Below are 20137 nucleotides of genomic sequence, written 5' to 3' on the forward strand. Positions count from 1 at the left end.
GTATAGTTCTTACGACTTTTAAACTCCCACTCCATCACAATAAGACCTTTTTGTTTACTGAAAAATAATCTATATGACTTAGTTTGACCTTCTTATCCTCCACATCCTGCCCTCATTCTTATGCAAACTGGAATACATACCTGATCTCAAGTGAATTACATGGTATATACACTTTCAATTAGAAACATACAATATATGAGACACTAATAAAATGTCAGCTTGTTTTATCACTGCATATGGGAACATATTGTCTTATTTCATTTTTGTGTAGCCACATTGTTCAGTTATTCCCATTATACAAAATCAAAACAAAGACTGGGACTGAATCCCAATCTTAAAAAACGAGTTTTTAAAGAAAAATAGTGTTGTTACTGTTTTCTTTTTTTACTTTGCTTTATAGAAAAAAAAAACAACAATTTTTCGTGCAGTATGAAATCTTTTCCAATTAAAAATTTTATTGCATACCATTGTCTGGCAGAATTTGGTTCAGAAATCACATATTTCTTGGTTTACTAATAAAGAGTTGGATTTGTAAACATTAATTAAACAGTGTGCATTTTGTTTTCATTTATTTGTATCAAAAGATCAAGAATTATAATGCTCTGAGGCCACATTATGTTCTAAATTCAAAGCGAAGAGTGGCTTTTGGCAGGATGAAAAAAATGTACACATGATATTTTGGAGAGGATGGTAAATGTTATTAGAAATCTACTTTATTAGAGTCCCTATTAGCACGAAATTGGCTTTTTAAAATACCCCCTTTAAAGTCAAGGCTTTCTGAAAGACATTCAAATCATTTTTGTAAAGATATTTAAAGAACAGGTAAATAATATCTTACCATTTTTAAATGGTAAAATGGCAATATTCAAATATGGGTTTCTCGATCCATCTTAAACTTAATGGTTTTAATATGCCATTTCTTATGCCATACATAAAAATGTGTTGTGTTGCTTGTTTCCTTTAAAAGTTACTGATCCTCAATGTCTCTTTTTTAGCTAAACGTAAGAGTAGAAGAAAACACAAATGAAATAATGTTTGTGATATCTGGCTGATGGTTATCTCTATATTTTATTCCATTTTGTTTTACAATTGTATTTTTATAATAGATATCAGTGCAAGGCATACACAAGGGTTCTGTCAAACAAACTTTTTATCTTACCAAGACAAGGAAGTTTTACTAGGGCAAGACCAAGTTTTACAGGGAATTCTTAAATGTCTCAATTCTCATAAAATCCAGAAATGATAGTAAGCAAGAAAGTAAAACTGTGAAATAACTCTTTGCATTCCAATTTTTCTTTAACCTGAGGATAATTTAAAATAGCTTTATTATAAGAGGATAAAGATACATAGCTAATTATGCTATTACATTTATTAAAGTTCTCTGAAAATTATAACCCACACATTAAGATCCATACAAAATCTACTGTATACACACATATGCACGTAATACATGTAATTTGCATGCATGCAAAAATAACTTTTTCTAATAGGGCTAATGAATAATATTCTAATAATTTGGAATTCTACATTATAAATTCATACACTAGAAGAAGCTATAAATTTAGTACAATAACCAGTACATTTTGATCTTTCATATTGTGTCTCAGTCAATTGTCTCCCTTTCTGTTGTCATTCCTTTTGTCTGTTATTGTTGTTGCTAACATTCACAGGTGGATCAGCCCAAAGAATTCAATGGGCTTGGACCACAGAATTCATCTCTTGAATTTTGAAACTGTGATTATCTTCTTAAGAATCTTACCTTTAAGTTAATATCAAGGACTAGAAAAATGTTTTCCCACAATTTTGGAGACTGGTTTATTATTTTATAAATTTGAAAACGATTGCTCCTTTATTCAGATTAAATCCAGGATAGATTACAGCTCTTTGAATACACAACTCAAAAGATTCTCTGCATTTATAATATTCTATTTCTACAATTATCGAAACACACGGGATGAAGGACCAAACACCATCAACAACAAAATACTGGGACATATATTCTGAATTCTGATTTTTCAGAAAATTCTTCAATTTTGTACTCAGGATGTCAGTTTATGGTAACAATTCTCTACTCCCCTTCTGAGGTACTAATGGGAGACAAACTAAGGAGACATCTAAACCCTTTACCTTGTAATAATTAGACTTTGACAAAGACAATTCCAATTTCCCTCTTTTGTAGCTTTGTCATTCACTATTATGTTTGAGGAGACCTTTGTCTCTCTCTTTTCCTCTTTCAGAATATCATAGGTAGTTGATGTTGCCAGACTTTACCTCCAAATAAGGGAGTTTTTGCATTTATTTACATGGGATTTAAATTCCAAGATATTCCAATGGAAAGAGAAGTGGCAATATGTACAGGGTGTTAGCGCATTAGATCATTACCCATTCCATCCTGAAGTGCAATTGGTTTGCTTTTTTGTCTTTTTAGCTTTGGCTTAAACCTGAGAGTCTTCCCATCAGTGCTACCAGAAGGAATCATGGTAAACTTAGCGGAGAGTGCTGGCGCGTGCCTGTAGTCCCTGCTACTCAGGAGGTCGAAGAGGGAGGATTGTTTGAGACTGCTTAAGCCCAGGAGTTCCAGCATGCAGTGAGCCATGAGCGAGACCCGATGGAAGAAAGAAAGGAAGGAAGGAAGAAAGGGAGGGAGCGAGGGAGGGAGGGAAGGAGGAAGGAAGGAAGCAAGCTTGATACTGCTGCCCACCCTCAACCCCCTGTTGCTGAGAACCTGTTAGCAACAAGGCCACTGGAATCATTATACAACAGTAAGTATCTAGATAACAAGTTAACCAAGCCAATGACAGGTTCAGATTCATTCAATTTGTATCTGAATGAATCCAAATACAAATGAGTTAATACAAATTTTTATGATAAATGAAATTTGTGGAAAGCAAATATCCTAGGGATATGGCTTTTCTTTTTGTAACAACATTTTCATAAATGAAATATACCCAGGAAGACAGATCGTTACGAAAGGTTAAGGGTCTTTTAATTTCAAACTAACTCCCACTTGGCTTCTAATACATGTTTAAAAATTTGAATAGAAAAAAAACTATTGAGATAAGAAACAAAACATCCAGAGGCGTGAGGTTTGGTTAGTCAGGAAATACTTCAAAGAGTGTAGGTCTTAAAGAAAATACTGACCTTAGGCAGAATCAGAGGGGTGAGAGTGCTCTTGGTTGGAGGCTTCGCTAAACAAGGACTCAGAGGTAAAAATGTTCAGGAAATGTGTTTGGCGTGTGTCCAGACAATAATGAGATACATTTTCAGGAGTTAATTAAAGAGGCAGATCATTTTGCAGTCATAGACAGGGTTCCGGTGTTAGAATATCTAAACATTTTGTCAGAAACAGGGAGCCACCAAAAGTTACTGAATACAACAATTGTTATTTATTGGGTGTCAAGCACTGTGTGTGTGTGTGTGTGTGTGTGTGTGTGTACAGGTTTAATTCAATCGATAAAAATAACTCTATTGTCATTCTAGTTTATAGATGAGGAAACTGAGGCACAGATAATTAAATGGTCCAAAGTCACATGATCAGTTAGTGGCAAAAATATGAATGGACTCTACATCTCTCTGAAAACTAAGTGAACAAAACAGTATTGTTAGTAGGATAATGAGACAGAACGTTTTATGTTTCTGTTTGAGACTGAGTCCTACTCTGTCACCCAGGCTGGAGTGCAGTGGCAAGATCTCAGCTCACTGCAACCACCATCTCTCAGGTCCTAGCAATTTTCATGCCTCAGTCTCCTGAGTAGCTGGGACTACAGGAGTGTGCCACCACACCTGACTAATTTTTGTATTTTATTGTAGAGATGGGGTTTCACCAGGTTGGCCAGGCTGGTTTTGAACCCTTGACCTCAAGTGATCTGCTCACCTTGGTTTCCCAAAATGCTGGGATTACAGGTGTGAGCCACCCTGCCTGGCCAAGACAAAGGGATTTTTGATGAATAGGAGGGGTAAGATACCGTTTTTAAAAGACTGGTCAAGTGTGTAAGTTCTTCTTGAAGTGCATTAGGCTTGGCTTCTAGCCTGCACCGGAATATCTGTCCACGGGACTATTAGCAAGATCTGTTAGTGAAAACATTTTGGGGCCCATCTTTGAACTCACAGGTTTTCAGCCTGTTACCATAATAAGCTGCTAAACTTCCATGAGTTCTTTCCAGTTTTAAAGACTAAAATCTACTGCACGTCACGTGGCATATAGCCTTTAAAACATATTGGTAGCATTAATATACTATTCTATCCTGTTTCTATTCTATGAAGCATTTATTTATTTATTTATTTATGTATTTGAGACACAGTTTCGCCTCTGTTGCCCAGGCTGGGGTGCAAAGACGTGATCTCAGCGCACTGCAACCTCTACTTCCCGGGTTCAAGTGTTTCTCCTGCCTCAGCCCCCCAAGCCGCTGGGATTACAGGCGTGCGCCACGACACCCATCTAATTTTGCATTTTTAGTAGAGATGGTGTTTTTTCATGTTGGTCAGGCTGGTCTCGAACTCCTGACCTCAAGTAATCTACCCGTCTCAGCCTCCCAAAGTGCCCGGATTACAGACGTGAGCCACCGCGCCCCCAGGCTGGAGTGCAGTGGCCGGATCTCAGCTCACTGCAAACTCTGCCTCCCAGGTTTATGCCATTCTCCTGCCTCAGCCTCCCGAGTAGCTGGGACTACAGGCGCCCGCCACTTCGCCCGGCTAGTTTTTTTGTATTTTTTAAGTAGAGACGGGGTTTCACCGTGTTAGCCATGATGGTCTCGATCTCCTGACCTCGTGATCCGCCCGTCTCAGCCTCCCAAAGTTGCATTCGGCCGGGCGCGGTGGCTCAAGCCTGTAATCCCAGCACTTTGGGAGGCCGAGACGGGCGGATCACGAGGTCAGGAGATCGAGACCATCCTGGCTAACACGGTGAAACCCCGTCTCTCCTAAAAATAGAAAAAACTAGCCGGGCGAGGTGGCGGGCGCCTGTAGTCCCAGCTACTCCGGAGGCTGAGGCAGGAGAATGGCGTAAACCTGGGAGGCGGAGCTTGCAGTGAGCTGAGATCGGGCCACTGCACTCCAGCCCGGGCGACAGAGCAAGACTCCGTCTCAAAAAAAATAAAATAAAATAAAATAAAAGTTGCATTCAACATGAGTTACTATCATCAATTTATATTGTTAGAAAGCATATTGGCATGGACATTATAACAATTTGACTTAAACATTTGCAATTTTATATTAGTTTTTATGTAAACTACATGTAATTTTAAAAGATATGGTATAAATGTGAATGTAATAAGAAGGTAAATATTTAAGTAGATGCATACATTAGTTTTCATAGAGGGCTAGAGCATGGAATTATTTTATTTTACTGGAAAGAAAACAGTGATTTAAAAAGGAAACTCTAAATTCCATAAAAAATATATTCCACATATCTTTCAAAAGGTTCTGTCACAGCTCTGAAAAAAATATATTCGATCATTTCATTAACAAAACTTGAACTCCTGCTGGGACATCTCATTCTGAAGCACTAGATTCAACAATGGGACTGTGAACTCCAGTGTCCATGGCAACAGTAGCTAATTCTTCTTTCCAATCATGGTGGCAATTTTCTCCCATGGCTTGAATCAGTTACAAAACAAAATACTCTCAAAGACCTTTCTGAGCCAATAGCCTTGCAGCTAATCTGCTAATAGGAAATAATCTGCAGCTAATACACACATTCCAGGGCAGTGGTGTGTTTTCTTAATACTTTGTTTCGTGGGCCTCTTTCCAAAGAAAGCACAGTAAAGAATAGAAAACAGACATTCATTAAAAATAGTATTATACTACCTGGCTACTATTAATGCCTAAAACTTGCTGCAACTTGTATGGCTCTTAAAGCGTTTGTTAAAAAGCAAGTCGAGAGGAGGCAATGTAGCAACAAAAAGAACGAAAGCAAATAGCTTACGCCAAGAGGTTAGGAACTAAGAGAAAGAATATTTAAAACAATTGATTTCAGCAAGACTTCAAAGTTGACAAATGTATTTTTCTTCAATTATTACTATTTGTAGAATTAGTTATTGGATGCGCTCCAGCAACAAAAGTCTCAACTTAACTTGTAAGCCTATTTTTTTTTTCTCTCTGTCTCGTGGAATAATAGAAATGATTTAGCCTTGAAATTAGTTTTTCACCTCAAGGGTCACCTTTTAACCTCTTGATGAATTATAATGACCTAAATTATTCTAATTAAAGAGAAAAAACAACATTATCCCAGTTCCAATACAGTTTGATGAATCGGCTCCCAAAGCTTAATACTGCTGTTTCTTCTTCTTTTTTTTTTTTTTGAGACGGAGTCTCGCTCTGTCGCCCAGGCTGGAATGCAGTGGCCGGATCTCAGCTCACTGCAAGCTCCGCCTCCCGGGTTTCCGCCATTCTCCTGCCTCAGCCTCCCGAGTAGCTGGGACTACAGGCGCCCGCCATCTCGCCCGGCTAGTTTTTTGTATTTTTTAGTAGAGACGGGGTTTCACCGTGTTAGCCAGAGATGGTCTCGATCTCCTGACCTCGTGATCCACCCGTCTCGGCCTCCCAAAGTGCTGGGATTACAGGCTTGAGCCACCGCGCCCGGCCAATACTGCTGTTTCTTCATAGCAAGATTAGGATGCTTTTTGCTTGAAAGAAAAGCTATGAATAATCATTAAGAAAGGTGAAATACCTTTTCATCCCACTCGGAGTGGAACTTCCTCCCTGCTCAGAGTTGGCATGTTTTGACACAGCAATGTATCTGATGTGCTCCTGACATGGAATTTTACCTGGCTCAAAGAGAATGGGATGACTTAAACTTGGATGCTTCAACTCTTCATTTGGGAAGAAGTAAAAATTTCCATCATTCCTTCTAGCCATGCAGAGGATGTAGCATGGCTACTTTTACAAAAAATAAAAGTGTGACACATTTTACAAAAAGGAAGCAAAATAAACAGAAGTAGCAGTAGAACAACATTTTTAAAGTTAAAGGAATCACAGGGTATCTCTTCATCCTCTTTAAATTCGTTTTATAATTCTGGTTACTATGACAACATGATGCAACTCTGTATTACCATGACAATCTGACACAACTTTCAAAAAACAGTAAGCACTGTTTCATTCTGTTGTTCAATTGCTCCCAAGGAAACATGCTGTTATTTACTTCTGTGATGAAACCTGTACTATAGTCTGATAGATCTTATGTCAGAAAAGGAGAAGCCAAATTATGGCAGAAACTGGAGGAAATATATATACATATATATGTATATATACACATATATATGTATATATATTTAAATTATATATAAATTTATATCATATATAAATTAGCCACTCACTGCATCGGAACCCTTTTTCCTATTCCTAAAGAATTTGACATTGGAATATCTTCCATTTGAAGACTGAAAACTACTCCTTTACATTAGAGGGTGACTGCACATGAAAAATAGGATTAGTTTACCTTTCTAGCTACTAAATATCTTTTGCCATCATCTGTTAAAAAAAAAAATGAAATCAAAGTCTTTACAAGCCCAGTCTTTTGCAGAACTAAAGGGCCACAGGAAAACACATGGAATTAACTAGAGGATCAGGTTAAAGACACGTGATAGATTTTAATGAGCTTATCATACTGTTCAAACAAAATTCTACTGTTCAAATGAAATTCTACACAATCCAAATTTTTAGTTCAATTGAGCATGGTGTTGCTTGAATTAACAGACATTTTCAAAAAGGGTGTATTTGGAGTTCCCTAGTCGTCTTCCTGGCTGATCATTTCCATTTGTCACTTTATATTAAAGTCAATGATTTCAGTCTTCTTTCCACCACTAGAACCCCCTCAGTTCCCCCACTGCTTCTCATGGCTCAAAAGATAAATGTGTAGCTATACTTAGTTAAGCAACTGACTACAATATGTCAAATCCTGTGCAATTTCTAAAAATCCATTAGATCTAATCCTTAAAATAATTATACAATAATAGGTGTTATTTATCCTAGGTTGAAAACAAAATTATAACTTACAAAGCCTAAGAAACTATCAATAGAACCCAGGTACTAATTGGCAGAAACACAATTTGAACCCATTTCTTTGGTCTCCAAATTCTAAGCTCTTTTCAACCAATGGGTTGTCTTTCAAATTAAAGACCCATAGTATTATGGAAATCAGCAATATAGTCTTTAACTGTAACAATCAATTATTAAACACAGAAAAAAAACAGCCTACATCCAGATACGGTTTCCTTTGCAAACAAGTAAATGTTTTCACTATATCAATATAAAAAGACAGAAAAATAAATCATTCCAGGCAGAAAGAAGGCAAATGTGAGTAATATCCTATAACGACTTTGTTTATTTAAAAAAAGATGCAAGCACATTGTTTTTTCATTCGGAAACATATAAGGCTATCATTTACTATAAAGTGCCAGGGGAAAAAAATTGTCAATTAAACTCCTCTCTCAGCAATTTTACTGGTTATTTCAATTCTCACGAAAAATGTAAGGTAGTGTGAATTTCTAAATGTCATGAAGAAAGATAATGCCAATTTCACAACAACAACAAAAAACTCACTGAATTCTGACTCTTTCAAAATAACTAGTAGTCTATACCATGAAGTTCTGATTAATATTTATTACAACAGTTAGTAGTTTTCTACATTTGTATCTCCATTTTAGATAAAATTTGAATATATATCTATGTGTATATTTAAAACTAATATCATTCTTATACATACATCCTACCCCAAGTTTTGCAGCTTAAAGTTATGATGCTAAAAATTACCAAATTTGATACTCAAATGTACCTTTTATTTCAAGTAGTGTTTTCGTATGTCCAAAGTAAGAGGAAAAATTAATACCAGAAAATGAAGGTTAAAAAATATGGGAATCAAATATGTTCACTTTGCTTATGGGACGATTCCTCTGAGTGAACACAGTACCTTTATTCAGTTCTCATCTGTGCCTTAGGACAGCGGTCCCCAACCTTTTTGGTACCAGGGACAGGTTCTGTGAAAGACAATTTTTCCACAGATGGGGGATGTGGTTTGGGAATGAAACTGTTCCTCCTCAGATCATCAGGCATTAGTTAGATTCTAATAAGGAGCATGCAACCTAGGTCCTTCTCATGTGAAGTTCACAGGAGGGTTCACTCTCCTCTGAGAATCTAAGGCAGCTGCTGATCTGACAGGAGGCAGAGCTCAGGCCATCATGCTCCCTCAACAGCCTCTCACCTGCTGTGCAGCCCAGTTCCTAACAGGCCACAGACTGGTACCTGTCCATGGCTTGGGGGTTGGGGACCCCTGCCTTGGGAAACATCTATTTCCTCCACTCCCTTATCATATTTGGGGCTTCTATCGAGTCCAGAAATGGGCTCCAGGTGCTCAAGTTCTAATTCTTCTGAAAACCAGAGGAAATTACACAAAAGAAAAACAGAGACATGACTGAAAGTGGAAAGGGATAATTCTACCAGTTCTGTTTAGGGAACAACCTTGTGACCTCAGTAGCTTTTCTGATTCATGTTGCTCAGTTTCAAAGAGCAGACCCTCTACTCACCCAAGTTTTGACATTACATATGACACAAAAATATCAGAGATTAAAATTATGTTGCATCAATAAGCCTTTGTAAAGGGCATCGATCCCATGCCTGGGTTTTGATTGTGGGCATATACCAATCCGGCGCATTCTTGTGATATTAAAATTTCTGGTTTTGAAGTCCTCAGCAGATTAGGGGCATCCAAAAAGCAGAGGATAGGAGAGGAGTAGGGAGGGTCATTTAACAACATCAGGAATGGAGAAATATTAGTCAGATGATGAGGAAGATTAGAAAACTGTAAGAGGCTAACAAAAGAACTCGAAAAACAATGGACAGGTGTAATACAGGCAGAACAACAGGCACTACTGCCGTACCATACCAATAAAGTTACAAAATAAATCACAGGCTGGGCGTGGTGGCTCACACCTGTCATCCCAGCACTTTGGGAGGCCAAAGCTGGTGGATCCCTTGAGCCCAGGAGTTTGAGACCAGCCTGGGCAACATGACAAAATCCCCATCTCTACAAAAAACACAAAAAAGTTAGCTGGGCATAGTGGTGTGCACCGGCAGTCCCAGATACCGGGAGGCTGATGTGGGGGCATCGCCTAAGTCTCTAAAGTCTATGCTGCAGGGAGCCGAGATCATGCCACTGCACTCCAGCCTGGGTGACAAAGTGAGAGCCTGTCTTAAAAATATGTATGTAGCCTGGGTGCTGTGGCTCACGCCTGTAATCCCAGCACTTTGGGAGGCCGAGGCGGGTGGATCACGAGGTCAAGAGATCAAGACCATCCTGGCTAGCTAACATGGTGAAACCCCATCTCTACTAAAAACACAAAAAATTAGCCGGGCACGGTGGCAGGCGCCTGTAGTCCCAGCTACTTGGGAGGCTGAGGCAGTAGAATGGCGTCAACCCAGGAGGCGGAGCTTGCAGTAAGCCGAGATCACCTCACTGCACTCCAGCCTGGGCAACAGAGCAAGACTCTGTCTCAAAAAAGAAAGAAAGGAAAAAAAAAAAAAAAAATATATATATATATATATATAGTTGATTCACTGGCTTCAATTATAGGAATATTTCCAACAACAACACACATTTTTGTTGTTGACGTTTTCAGTTTTAATCTTGGAGAGTAACTCCAGAATTTTAAAATTTACTTATATGGAAACTAATAAGCCAGAAAAATTATATAATGTAGTAGAAGCTATGCATATATATTTGAATCCTGTAGCTATAAAAGTTAAGGTATTTGAAAGAGAAAGTTAGTGTCACACAAAGTAAAGAAAATCAAACTTTGCCTGAAAACACCAAAGGAACTTCAGGCTGCGTATTTCTTTGAAGAAATGCCCTAGTTGATGGGAACGTGATGCATTATAAATAAACTTCTTGTCACTAATAGAAAACAAATATAACCCCAGACAGAAGTGAGTTAATCTTGGTTGTTTACTGAAGTTGTAATAATGTAACCTGTTTCTATCACAGGGCAGCTACCTCCTGGGAGGCAGGGTAGACTTCAGAATAGACTTCCAAAAATGGAAAGGTTCATTGATCCTTTTAATCTGTTTATTAAATCCTTTGGAAAATGAAGTACTTTTAAATAAAAAAATACAAAATTTCTCAGAAATCAGATGCCATTTTTGACATTTAACAATATTTTTGTCCAAGCAGAACTTATGATATAACTATTATCTCTATTTTTATTTAACAAAAGAGTAAACTAAAGAACAGATGAAGAGTTACTTTGACACAATGATTATCTAGGTTCAAAAAGCATAGGCATCTTGGTTATTTCCTAAACTGCCTGTTAAAATTATTCTTGTCCACTTATAAAGTTTTTATGATTCTTGAGTAAAAATTCCCAGAAAGTGTAAGGTTATTATTAATGATACAGACACATTATGGATGAATCAATATATTGTGCTGCTTTAAAAAAAAATTGGTTGTTTTCATAATGCTACATAAAAAATAATACTGCCAGTGGCCAATATCTTTCTTGTGTGTTTATACTGGGCTTCTCTTTCCTTCCTTTCTCTTTCTTATGAACATCCTACCATCTAGAGGACCCCTGCTGTAGCTGGTGAACACAAAATCTTCAATTTTAAAAAAAACTAAGAAAGATTTTCAAATTGGGATCTCTTACAGATCAGATTTTACCTCTAAATAAACAACACGAAAAAAAGTTAAAATCAACAAGAACATTAGAGCCCTAATCAGAACCACAAGCCAGGGGTTGTCTCCTGAAACAGGCAGTTTTCTCTAAGTAATGGAATCGGTCTGTTTAAAGTGTTTCCATTCTATTTCCTTGGGGCAGAAGAAATGCTGCTTTAGTGTTCTTGTAGGTTTAAAAAATGAATAAACACAGATTAAGAGGAATTATTGGATTTGTTTGCTGTGTCTAAGCAATATATCTACTTAGTACAACTAAAGGAATATGGGGAGCTAGGACACAATGTGAATTAATTTGTAATACTACGTTAAGGCATGATGACATCTGGAAAAATGCTGAATTTCTTTCTTTTCTAGTATTATTTCTGAAGAGTGATCAACTTTTCTTTCCTTTCTTTGTTTTTTTTTCTTTTTCCAAGACGCAGTCTCGGTCTGTCACCCAGGCTGAGGTGCAGTGGCGTGATCTCAGCTCACTGGAACCTTTGCCTCCCAGGTTCAAGCAATCCTAATGCCTTAGCTTCCCAAGTAGCTGGGATTACAGGCACGCACCACCACACCCAGCTAATTTTTGTAATTTTAGTAGAGACGAGGTTTCACCACGTTGGCTAGGCTGGTCTCGAACTCCTGACCTTCTGATCCATCTGCCTTGGCCTCCCAGAGTGCTGGGATTACAGGTGTGAGCCACTGTGCCCGGCCTATTTCTTAAGTTACTCAAAAAGTTCAGTATCATTTTTATGTCGTTACAAAACAGTCAGTGTAAGATTTTGTCTAGATTTGTCTCAGTTGTCCACCTCTATTATTACAAAAGCAACTAAATGTTCAGGATACTATAATCCATCCTTACTGAATTCTGTAAAAATCTTCACACTGAACAACTGTACCTTCAAAAAATTTCTAAAGACATAGAAACAATATTTTTAAACCTTGCTGCCAGTTTATCACTTGATGTGTGGAAGAACATGGAATAGGTTTTCAGTCATGTATCTGAGTTGAATATTAGATGATAAACTTGGTTTTAATGACAATATAGTCCAGCAATGGCATCTATTCTTGACAATGATAAGGAATCTCAAATTTCATCCTAAATGAACCAGACATACTTCCCATGTGTATGTAGATCTTTCTATAGGGTAATTTATTTCATCGTGGGTTTGGGTGGAGGGAGCTTAATGAACGTCATGAGCATTAACTCCTGATTTTGTGACTCTATCCTCCCTTGGTTTCAGTGATCCCCACTACTCTTTTCTGGTTCTCATCAAAGTTGTCTGACCACTCTTCAGAAATAATACTAGAATCTCAAATCATATTTTCCCCAGGGTTCCTTCCTTCTCATTCTACATGCCTGTTTTGTTTACGACATATTCACTTACTTATTCATTCACTAAACAGTTAGCTGAGCAGGCCCAATGCCCAAGTTCTAGCTACTATGTTAGGTGGTAGAGAACCTGAAAAAAAGGTAGACAATTCTGTCCTCAAGGTGTACACCTGCTAGTAGGGAGATAAGCATGCACGTAAAAATGATGGTATAGTATAATGGCAACAAGCTACTTATCTACAAACTAGTGTTAACTTTGAAACCTAAGGAATCTCAAGTGTGCCCAGTTTTCAACTAATATTTAAACCTCTCTATTTTCAAATTTTTAAGATCATACAAAAATATCTTCACCCATATTCTCACCAGTTGACAGTATTAAAACCTGGATCTCAAACATGTGAAATTCAAAGTGTTCATGAAAAATAAAATCATTAATCACTATATGGAGTCCTCTAACCAAAACCAAACAAAAAACCCACTGCTACTTCTTATTTCCCTATCTTTGTAAATAGTACAACTCTTTATACTGTCAGCCAGAGCCAAAATAGAAAATCATTTTTGTTTGTCACATCTGGTATCTTATCTTCACCGACTCTGGGTAACTTGACCTCCTAAATTTCTATGAAACCCACCCCTATTCTACGTCTCCAAATCTAGTCTACTGCTTTTATTAAGGTCTTCAATTGATTTATAACTGATCTCCTCATATCTGGACACTGGTTGCTGTCCATTCCAGTCCATCTGCATTGCCAACAAGATACAACTCCTAAAATGCACATCTGACCTTGTCCTCCTGCTTGACATCGTCCATGATTTACCATCAACAAAGTTTATCAAGTCCACCTTCTTAGCATTATATAGTCAACACATACTTAACTATGTGGGAAACACATCATCCTACATGGTTTAAAGGTGAGCTAAAAATGAATCATCAGGAAGATTACAGGCACAATGTCGATATGATGCAGATTTCAATCCCCTTTTTTTTCTTAACAGAACAAAATACCATCACAAGTTCGGGGCAAGATCAATTAAGTCATGACCCTCTTCTCTGAGTTACAGTTTTGGTTTTCTTAAGCACAGGCATCAAAGATAGAGAAGGCTGCCGGGCGCGGTGGCTCAAGCCTGTAATCCCAGCACTTTGGGAGGCCGAGACGGGTGGATCACGAGGTCAGGAGATCGAGACCATCCTGGCTAACACAGTGAAACCCTGTCTCTACTAAAAAATACAAAAAAAACTAGCCGGGCGTGGTGGCAGGCGCCTTTAGTCCCAGCTACTCGGGAGGCTGAGGCAGGAGAATGGCCTAAACCCGGGAGGCGGAGCTTGCAGTGAGCTGAGATCCGGCCACTGCACTCCAGCCTGGGCGACAGAGCGAGACTCCGTCTCAAAAAAAAAAAAAAAAAAAAAAAAAAACACATTTTACCAATAGTAAAAAGTTTAAGACTATGCATAAATTGGGTAAGGCTATCTTGATTTATTTTCTACATTTTAAGAAAAACACCAGAATTATTAAAAAATACAGGAACAAAAATTACAATAAAGGAAATGTAAATATCCTGAAATAGAGCAAAATATAGGGTATGTTAGAGCCTAAACCTTCAAATTGAATATACAATAAAATTCTGTTTTATTTAAAAATTAGAAGGCTAGGCCAGATTTCGTGAAGTTCCTTTGGCTTTGGAAAAATTATAACTAATGTTGACAAAACTAAGAGTTTAAAAATAACTTTGAAAGAGAGCAATAAGTATTCATGTATTAACAAAGATGTAAACCAGTATTTAATACATATTTTGTCGTAATCCTGATTGATCCTGGAGTTATTTCTGAGTTGATAGAAAAGAATGAACATTCCTTTCTTAATATAGTAACGGTATAACTCAAACCATCAAATTGTTACCTCACTGAAAACCATGTTATCCCCTTATTTGGTATTGTTGTGACTGTGAACGAAAATTATGCACTCTTATTATTATAGACAATAACTTACATATTTTTCCAAGGGCATGTGTAAAATCCCCAAATGTGTGTTTCATTAGATTGGTCAACTGAATTCTACATACTTCCCGCACAACGTGCTTACAGTCTTGTGAAGGCAGGTTAACTTCCTTGTATTCTTGTTTCATTCCCCAAACCCTTCTCATTTCCTGCTGGCATCCAATTGGTTACAAAGTGCTGTGGCTTCAATTCCACTACAATGCTCCAAGTTCAGAACTGTATTACATCTTACTTAGACTATTTGAAAATATATTATTTAGTCTGTTTTCAGCCTGTCTTGTAGGAAGAAGGGTTATAGGGCATAGATGTCCAAGCCAAGGGGAATGAGAACTAGGCACAATGAGTCCAGAAACTCTAGAGTGTTCGGGGGACTACTATAGAAACAGTCATTGTCCACAAATGTATTTGTAAATCAATTATAGAATGATACATGGATGGGACAAAGTCCAGGAGCTGTCATTCTTACTCCCTACAAAATAAAGTTCAGATTATTTCAGAGTATTCACAACTCCCCTGCAATTAAAACTTGAACTATCTTTGTAAAATTAATGTCATTCATTGCCCTCATGCACACAACCTAATGTACCCAACTGAGAACTCGCCCTTGCCCTACCTTTAAACACACTTGTGTATGTGTGTTTGGTTGGTTGTTTTTTTGTAAGTGGTAGAATAGGCAGGTTCAATAGTTTTCCTAGCATAAGTCAGGCCATATGATTATGAGTTATATTGATAGCACTGAGTCACTTTCCATGAAATTATAATGTTAGGCATATTTATTCTGAAATCCACAAAAGATTGTTGCTTTTGAAAATATATGACCTTTTACAACAAGGATTCATTCTGTAACTAGCTAGTTAAAATATATTAAGATTATGTCATAAAGAAAATAAAATGAAAACTCTTGTTTAGGTGTAAGAAAATATCTGACTGTAACACCATCACAGGATAACATTTTATTTTAATGCACAGCAGCTGTGGGAAGGGCTTTGGCTGGCATTTTTATAAGGCATAGCATATATATATCTTCATATTCATATAGAGAACCACATCATCTGTCATCCTGGTAAAAACATATCACATCAAACAAACACTCATATAAATAAGAGTGAAATAAATGAAAGACAGCCCTTTCCAAGACATCTGTAGAATTCTGTAGAATTCTCTGAATGTTGTCATTATCAATTAGTATGTATTATTTCAATGAAAGAATTATACCAAATTAACAAACGTACACAAAAGACAAATAAAGAAGTTCTTGTGAAATATAAAGCTGTCTACACCATGCTTGAAATATAACAAAATCCATGGTTAAGTACTGTCTCTGTTAACACGGTTTTACCTACAGTGTAGACAAGACAGTAAATTATCACATGTTCCAATAAGAGTACTTGGTCTCACTTTTGAAATCACAGTGGTAATATTTTTAATATACAAGAATTCTTACCTGTGGCTAGCAATGAGATGGGAAAACCTACGTGCTAAAATTTTTTCATGTTTGAGAAAAACACACACTTCACCAGTTTTTTAAGATGTCACATGACACCTTGATAGGGTATCTTCTGTAACAGGTGTTGTGTGTGACTTTGTCATTGAATGATCTGAAATTATAAAGCCTTCTGGTTTACCTATTTCTACTTACATATAGCATTCTTTCTCTAAAACTTTCTTCTAACGCTTTTAATTTTTACAAATAACAAATGACCTAACTACCCACTAGAAGAATGCATTTGGTTCCAATGTCTCTATTCACAATTTTTGTAAAATGATCTTGTAAAGCATTTGGCACAAACTCATGAGCTTTTTGTTTACCAAAGTCAGGTCTTAAGACTTCTGGAGGCAATTTGAAAGACTGTGAAAACATAGGACATATAGATTGAATGCATGTTTACACTTAGAAGCTTACAATTTTTTTTTAATGTGTATGTTTAAGTGTTTGAAATGTTTTCCTCTAAAAGTTATAACTTCTAATTTTGAAAGTTGTATATGGGTAGAAAGGGAAAAACTTCAAAACTATAATGGCTTTGAAAATCTGTCAATATTAATCTACAACTTAAAAATGTATATTAGAAAATAAAACATTTAATTACCATTATTTCTTTTGGAGTCAAAATATTTATTTGCAGTGAAAGCTATTTATCTTGTTAATGAACTACAAAGCTTTATATGATGCTACTCACAGGTTTCTAAAAGTTATTGGTAAAATTAAATTAAAAGAAATATAAAGGAAATAATTCCATAAATAATGTTAATGACCTACAAATTTGTAAGGGAAAAATGGGGTAAAAAAACAGGGGAGTGACTTTTCATATGCTGGTTATCTAGAGGCTCAGCAAATTAAGTTCTGAGATGACTACAATTGAGTAATTTATTGTCAAATATAATTGAGAATTGAAATCCACTTCTAGAACTGATTTTGTTCATCAAACATCATTTTTTTTTCTCTTCTGTGGTAAGTAGAAATCAAACAGTCCTAATGGAGTTCAATTCATATCTCATGGCATTATAGAAAGGCTTAGTTATGAAACTATCTTGTTATTGTTACTATTACATTGCCTGGCCCATATATATAAAGCATTTAGAGAGACTGTTAAAATAACTCTCATTTAATTGGAGAAAAAATTAAATATTGGTTTAGATACTTACCTAAACATTACTAGTTAAATTCAAAGAAAATGAGTGTGTATCTTTAAAACTACTTGGCAGTAATAATGTTTAAAAGTAGATTTTGATGATTACAGCTATCGCTTTTCTTGAACTAACTAGTGTTCATACAACACAGTTTTATTTGTGCCTGGAATTAAGGAGTGAGACACATTTGTAAAATGTTCACAATCAACGCCTGTCCCATTTTAAAATCTCACAAGTTTTTTCTTAGTGATTACTCAAATCACAAAATAAGAAATAGTATTTGGTGATTCTCTGAGTCCAATCTGTGATCTAGTAAATATAACCTGTGAGGAAAAAGTAAAAAGGTCGAGAGTCTAATTCATTTTCAGTTTTAAAAACTATATTTTAAAAAGAATGACTTGGGTTAAAAATAATGATGGCTTAGTTTTATCTCCCTTACAGTAAGTAGCAGAAACTTGAGCTGAAAACACATAGAAGCTGTACTCATTTCTAGTCACAGAGAACTGTTCTACTGTCTGTCTGCAAATAAATCTCCTCAGTAAATAGCTCCAAGGTTGAGCTAAAGAATATTGTATGGATCAAAGAATTCATGTCTTCATGTGTAAAGTGAACAGGCTGCAAGCTCGCTCGTTTGTCTAAAACAATTAGGGCTCGTACGAGAAGAAGGGGGCTGGAACAAATAAGTTACAGCTGATTTTACTCTGCAAAATATTTAAGGGGGGTTTCAAATTAATAACCATCCAGGGCCCCCAAACAGCCTAATCTTTGTCAATTGGTGCCAAATTATGCAAGGTGCTGCCAATTCTGGTTGTCTAACAAATCAAGACCAGTGTATGTTACTCCTCAGCTGAAGCCTGATTGATTCTGGTCATTATATGGGCTGATCTCATTTTCACACATGGAATCAATATGTGAGCCAGATGTTCATTTACAGAGAAGCACAGAAACAACTCATCTACATGCAACTTTATCCCGGACCACAGAGCACCACAGAACCAAAGTCTCTCGTCACCCATACAAAGCTTCACACAGTACAAAAAATCTGTAAAACATTCCGCTAATATTACTGTCAGCTGAATGACTTTTACAGTACTATATAAAGTTGACAGATAATACATGCCAGTCCTAATTTGAGATAGGCCTTTTCTTTTGGGACCTCAACCATTGAACAAGCAAACAGATTGAGAAGTAACATTTATTACAACACATAAATCATTTTCTTACAACTATTATATAGGTCTGGCCCGAGGGTGAAGCTTCTGCCTAGGCTGAGAATCCTAATGTACTGCTTAAGTCACTAAATTGTACTGTCATTCATGATTGGTGTGCAGAAGAGCTAACCTAGCTTTTCAGAAACAAGTTCTTATCAAGATAATTTTTGTTCTTTGTTCCTTGAAAAAAAAAATGCTAACAACTTGCCTGTCTAAAATAAAAAAGCAGAACATTGGTGTCTCTTGAATAGTAATGACCACCTTAGCATATTTATTTAAATTAAGTCAATATGCCCAGTTCATGTAGAAATTCAGTTCATGTAGAAATTAGCGCATGTTCAAAATGAGAACGAAATCTGTGTTTACTACAAAGATATACAAAGAATTTTTTCACTTCGAAGATCAAACTTGATGTATATCACAAATATAATGGAGTTAATGTTGATGGCACAAACTTTCCTTTGAGAAACAAATGCCATTTTAAAGATTGAACAAAGAATGTTAACAGAGAATCATCATACACAGCTTCAAGAATTTCACCATTCTTTCTAGAGCGGACTGAAATAAAAATTCTCTACACTTTCTATCAAATACTGTTGTAGTACTGTCCTCAGCTGGGGAAACTAATATGCACTTCATGATATACTAAATTTCTCTAATGCGTCTCTAATAACACCATGTTGAAACACATGAGTTACCTAACATGGTGAACTTATATTTTGTATCAGTTTGCTTTCCTCCACCATCTTGGTCTCCGTGGAGTCTTCTAATTGCATTTAGTTCTGTTCAGTGCTGTTTGAGGATAATCCAAAGGATGTCTGTTTTTCATCAGGTAACGACCACTAAATTTGGCTGCATTTCCTTCCAAATCTTGTTGAATGGCATAAGAAACAGAAGCTAGAAAACCTTTTTGTAACTTTGCTATGGTTTCTGAACCCAGACCTTTCTAGAATTTTTGCTCACTACTGCAAAACTCTGAGGCCAGATCCTTTCGGAAGTGAGGCTAAATGATCTGTAACCTTTGATCTACTTTCCCTGGGGGTACTTAAGACTTTGGGGCATCTTTCTGCACATCCTGGAAACATTTGGACTCTAAGTAAATTTGCCAGATAATTTCTAAAATGTTTGGAATCGTGAGTTGATGTTTAGGTAGCATTTGGGGTTTTCCTTCTCTTGAATTAAACAAACATATTGGCCAAATACTCTCCCCTAAAAAATCTTAAAATTCCTCTCTGTGGCTCCTTATACTGTGTTAGTGTGTAAGGCTGGAAAGAAATGTGTCAGATCATTTTTTTTCCTGTATGGCAACAACCTAGAAAAGTGATGAT

The 20137-nt window shown here is 36.6% G+C and overlaps 1 protein-coding gene across 5 annotated transcripts in view; it reads right to left on the bottom strand.

Moving 5' to 3' along the window:
- TRPS1 (transcriptional repressor GATA binding 1) overlaps positions 1 to 20137 on the bottom strand; it is a 261099-nt gene that overhangs the window by 80414 nt on the left and 160548 nt on the right. The gene's annotated exons all lie outside the window — the stretch shown is intronic.

Source organism: Trachypithecus francoisi, unplaced genomic scaffold, assembly GCF_009764315.1.
Source record: "Trachypithecus francoisi isolate TF-2019V2 unplaced genomic scaffold, Tfra_2.0 Lachesis_group7, whole genome shotgun sequence".
NCBI lineage: Eukaryota > Metazoa > Chordata > Mammalia > Primates > Cercopithecidae > Trachypithecus > Trachypithecus francoisi.